The sequence below is a fragment of the Betta splendens genome, chromosome 3 (assembly GCF_900634795.4).
Source record: "Betta splendens chromosome 3, fBetSpl5.4, whole genome shotgun sequence".
In the NCBI taxonomy this organism is placed as follows: domain Eukaryota; kingdom Metazoa; phylum Chordata; class Actinopteri; order Anabantiformes; family Osphronemidae; genus Betta; species Betta splendens.
Window position 1 is genome coordinate 4,624,957 of NC_040883.2, and position 5,597 is coordinate 4,630,553.

Genomic DNA, 5,597 nt, shown 5'->3' on the forward strand with positions numbered 1-5,597 from the left:
GATCTGCCTGACGCGGATCTAAGGAGATGCAAGTGAATCAAACCAGCAGCTGCACATGTGAGACACTAAACAAGTTTCTTTTCTTTGCCAGCCAAAGTTTGGGAGAATGAATTTTAGCTGTCGGGTCGATCTGTGATGTATTTGAGTTCATTATGGGCAACCCATCTAAAAAGCTACTTCAGATTTCATCAAACACGCGACTGAAAGGCGGCATTAAAGGGCTGAACATCTGCCTTAAAGAACTCCAGTTTATAAAGATCAGGGACTGGAGAAACAATTGTTTGATCATTTCTGACTAATGTATCTTGTAAGAAGCAACTCTGATTCTAATTTTCATTCAGTTGACATGCAGGCGTCCTGTAGACCTGTCAAGGGAGAAGTAGTATCAGCACAATACTGTTATGCCATTGTAATCTGAGGTGATTGGAAGGGTTTGATTAAAAGCGAAGGGGGCCACACGCCTCCTAATCCCTGCTGAGCAAGGTTCCGTGACCCCATCTAACCCCCTCAAATGCCATACGGCCCCCCTCCAGTCAAGGCAGCTCAGCGTGCTGTACCAGACGGCGGAGTGTGCCGTGCAGGAGTTTAGGGCCGCTAATCCCCAAGCTCGTCTTGACCCTTCCTCCCCTTATCCTCGCCGAAGAGACTTTCGCTCGTCACAAGAAGATTTGGGAGATGACTGCTATTTTGGTGGAGTCGCCCCAATAGGCTGCGTAAACAGTGTGGCTTAGCGCTAACTGTCATAAGAGCGGCTTGGAGACTAGTCTCCATACTTCTAAGGCAAACAAATCCGCATCTTGTTATGAGGGAATGTGCCGCGCTAAAGCCTTACTTAGTGACACATGTTGTTGTCAGAGGGTTTGTCTAAACAAGTATCACAGCTGTAAGCTGTCGTATCACTGCGCATCATCGGCATCCTCTGAACTTACCGTCATCCCATCATCCACCCAGTTCATGAGGAAGCATTAGTATCAGGGGCTTCAGTGGGAAACATCATTTTAGTGTCAGCAACACAGGAATAACATTTGGGTATGAGCGCACCTGTGTGTGTTCAAACAAATGTGTATTTAAGCAAAAACCCTCGTCCTCAGGAGCATCTTTAAGTCTGAAGTCATCTCTTAAACCCCTCAACTTCCCTGCGTTTGGCATCTGACTACAATGAGAGAAATTGTCAGGCAGCGATGCGTTTGTGCGACTGTGAGTGCGGGAGAGATGAGGGGGAGGCGTCGGCTCGCTGTCAGCGTGGGTCTCAGATGGCTTCCCCGTTAGCGAGCTACCAAAAGGTGCATGTTTGTGTCAGTAAATGTGGTATACTTTAGCACGCCGCGCACATCTGCTCGGCGGCAGCTCGGCGGCAGCGCGGCGGCGCTGCCTCTCGGCAGGTGAGGATCCGATCTTATCGCGCTCGGAGGAGAGGCGGCTGCTGGGTGGGACAGGTTGAGGTGTCAGGATGAGAGGGGAAGAAAGATTAATGGCCTCCGTCCGTCGAGGACTCCTCTCGCCGGTCGGGGATTGCGTGGGACAGGTAGGGCGGTTTTTTGGGGCCTCTTTGCTGATTGGTTTGCCGTGTCCTGGGGAGAAGGTCACTGAGTGATGGAGCGGCGAGAAGACAGCGGCTGGCCTCTTCAAACAGCTCCCCCATTCATGGCCTGGCCTCTAGCGAGTCCCCTGAGGCCAGCTGCTAATGAAAAGCGTCTAATATGTTGTCAGTAGGCCTCAACACTTAACAGCTCTCCTTATCTAACGAGGATATGAAAAGACCAGCTTGAATAGGGCTAAACCCACAGGTCTTGTTTTGCTACTCTTTTGAAAATGACACAAGACATTAGCACAAAAAGATGATTTTACTCCGAATATGTATATGTAATCTTGGACAATGTCAGTCTCGCTGCTTCGTTAGCTAGCTAGCTACTGTAGCAAACGCAGGTTTCACACAGTTGGGAGTTCCTCATAAGCGAATAAATGGCACAGTTTAAGACTAAATTGATATGTTATGTACCTCTGGGGTTTAAAGGGAGGCTGGAAGAACTGTGAGTGTTGCCAAATTTGTAAAACAGTTTGAATGAATTGCATATTCAATGTGTTTAAGATAGATTTAATTAGCAAAAGCAACTCAGGGAGGATTTAGTTCTCATCAGCACGATGGCAGCCACAGACTGAGGCCTTTGGCAGGAACATGTGAGACGCTCCTGTTTTATAGAAGTTGAGCAATCTCTCCTTACACATTGACAATGTGGATCAAGCACGGACCCTTTTGTGCTTTTTTTTGGTCAGGTTGTTCTGTGTTATGTCTGAACAGGCTACTCTCCACTCCCTGGTGGGCTCAGGCACGTTTCATGGCCACCGTCACTGTAGTTGAAAAACCGTTATGGCATAAAAATGTTGACAAATGGCCCCTTTGTAAACTTTGTTGCTAGCTGCATTTATTCCGTAACAAAGCAGTTACTTGAGCCGGCTCCCTGGGCTTGCTTTCCATTCAGCCTAGTGATCAGTTGTCGGCACGCCAGTGGCCCCTGGGCTACTAGCCCACCCATGATGGGAGCTCCATGAAGGAACTTATTTATAATTGCGACTGAGGAAAGGTTTCCTAAAAGCATTTTTTGCTTTAATGAAGTTTACTGGCACCGGTAGGCTGGGACGTAGCCAAAAGGTTTTAGCATTCTTTAGTAACGTGTTAATATGATTTGTCTTGGCAACAAGCAAAAAGTGGAATTGGCACAGAGAATAGCCATGAGCTGGAATCCCAATGCCAAATTTGTCATCCGTGTTTTTACTTTGAGGTGGGGTTGGAGGAAAAAATGTAATTAAGGCCATTGTTGAAGTTCTCTGTGGGGGAGCATTTCGCTTTGGCTAAGCCTAGTAATTATGAATGATATCCTCTTTGGCCTACTTTACTTTCTCTCCCTGTTGCAGAAATTGGATTTGTTCCACACACCCCTGTAAGACACCAGATAATCTTTGACCCGAATTGTCGTCACCTGCATTCGCCGCTTAGAGCGAATGCTTTTCCTTTTCATTTAGCCTATTCACTTGAAAGCCCCGCCGCCTCATAAGCGGCCGTGCTAACACGATGATCAGAAAAGTGACCGCCCTGCCTGCGGAGAGGCTGACTCATCCCATCAGCGTTGGGTTACCTGGCTGCCCTCCTGCTCACAGTGTCTGCGGAGAAAGACATTAGCGCAGGCCAAAGGCTGGGGATTGGCTGATGGTGTGAAGGCTCCTCCAGGCCTGAGTGCTCTCTCTTACTGAGTGTTTCGCCTGACCTGGCCAGTTAGGACTAGCACAGAACAGGCTTTCATTCCACCCAGCCCCGCAGCCCGGGTCCTAATAAAGCTACCATTTGATCCCCTTGAATTTCTAAATCGTTCTCCTTTTGATTCCCTCTTAACTCGGCCTGTGTGTTTTGCTTTGTTCTGAATGGGGAGTCGGGTTTCTGCTCTCAGTGCTGTGGCGTTTGATGAGCCGAGCGAACCTGTCTGTGTGTGTATACTAGTTTGTTGACAAGAAATATGGCTAATTTAGATATTTAGATAAAGTGCTATTTTAGCATGAGTCAGAAATGAACAATGAATAAATACAGGCTCGGTTAAACATTCACAAAAACACATTATAAAAAAGAACGCTGGGCTCGTGTGAAATTTACAGTTGTGTGAACAGGTAAATGACACGAATAGACCTGTGGCCTGAAGGGACCTGGGAAATTATAGGTCTGCGTTAAAAGTCTGATTATTCTCGAGTGTAATGAGCAAGGTGCAGTCATTAATTTGCACGCTTGCCCCAAGGCAGGGCCCGTCGTGTGGGGATCGCACACTGTTTTCTCCCAAATGCCCCTCCTTAACAGCCGAGGACGGTGGTTAGAGTAAATTACACCTCAGCCAGCGCACACTCCCAGCCTTTCTTCTTTTTCCACGCCTGTCCAACCGGTTGCTGCTGTGAGTCCTATTTTCATAATTACTACTATAATTATATTATATTATAATTGTTGTGTGAGGTATTTTTCATTGGAGGGATTCAAATATAGCACCCAAGCATCTCCTTTGACACAAGCTCCTACCCCACGGTGAAAATATCCAGAATTCCCAGGGATGATACCTAATAAGACACATTCATTCATACAGTACCTTCAGTTGAGGTTTGTTTAGAATGATTAGAGACTTATTAAATGATGTTATTAAGTTGCTGCACTAGTTTTGCTTTATTTATGGTGTAGTGCAATTATGTCAGACAAATTACTTACTTTACTTTTACTTTATACTGTATAATGTAAAATGTCAGACAATTTAAACAATTATTTGATGTTAAAGAATGCAAGGACGAAGTAATATGATTCAGGAAAATAATCTGGAAAGGTCACATTTTGTAGGATATATATAATTTGCTGTGTATTTAGCAGTGTATGGTGCTGTGGTGTTCAGCAGTATGGTTTGTGGCCTCTCTCAGGATTTGTTGCATGACCCTTTTCTCTTTTGCATTCTCTGCAGCTTTTACACTGCTGTTCGAGCGCCAGGGGAGCGTTAGCTTGGGCCTCGCTCAGTCGGATCACAGAGAAAGTATTTCCTGACATGTGTTGGTGCCCTGGCCTGTACCCGTGCCCGGCTCTGTTTGTGTGCCTGTGGCACGGAGCAGAACAGGGGGGAAATGAAAGAGCTCTTATGCCGGTGCCAGTCACAGATGCCCAGCACCACCACCCAGCCACGCCGCCGCCTGCTCTGTCTGCGTTCCCCTCTGACACTGTCCGAACGGGGCCCTCAGCAGACCTGCAGGTGGCCCCATTAGCAGGGAAAGTATGTCAGTGGAGCTGCCCAGGGAGTGAATGGAGCCGGCTGTTCCTGAATTTTGGCTCCTGTGGAATGAAAAAGAAGGAAGTAGGGCTGTGTAGTTAATTATAAAAACGGAAAAACATCAACTGCTGCAGTTTCTTAATTACTTTAACAAAGGAAAACATTTAGCTTCCCTGCATATGTTTAAAAATAACCATAATAATCATAATTGCAGCATAAACTAAACCCTGTATATTGCAAAATAAAAGTTTTTGGCTGCGCGCGCGGGGTCGTGGAGCGAGAGCTGCTGTGCGTGTGCGTGAGCAGCACCGTCCCAGGCAGATCCAGGCCCGGCCTCGCAGCTATCTGTTCCACAAGCTGAGATCAAAGCGCTGTCGCTGGCAGACGCGCCCGGGCTCCAGAAGATCCCGAGCAGGAACGGCCCCGGCATGCGTCGCCGAGGCCGGGGAGAGGAGCTGAAAGATTCATGGGCTGGATGTGTCGTTAGCCCACTGCATCATTGATGTCCCATATGACTAATAATGTCACAGCTCAAAGAAGATGAGACAGGCAAACATTTTCAAACACGCCATTTCTTGCTCATTTGCACTTTGCCTGACTCGGTGCAGGAGAGATTTCTCTCTTTCCTGCAGTTCTTGTCTTGTGAGCTGTCCAAGAGTTTAGCACTAAGGAAGGGGACATGCAATAAAATCATGTCCTTTACTTGAAGGGTATAAAAATATATACAATGAAAATACGCCGTTATCCAATAATTTTTTAATTTACTTCAAAAAGTGTCAAATCCCATGTTAGTGCGACTTGTAAATGTGCCTAATT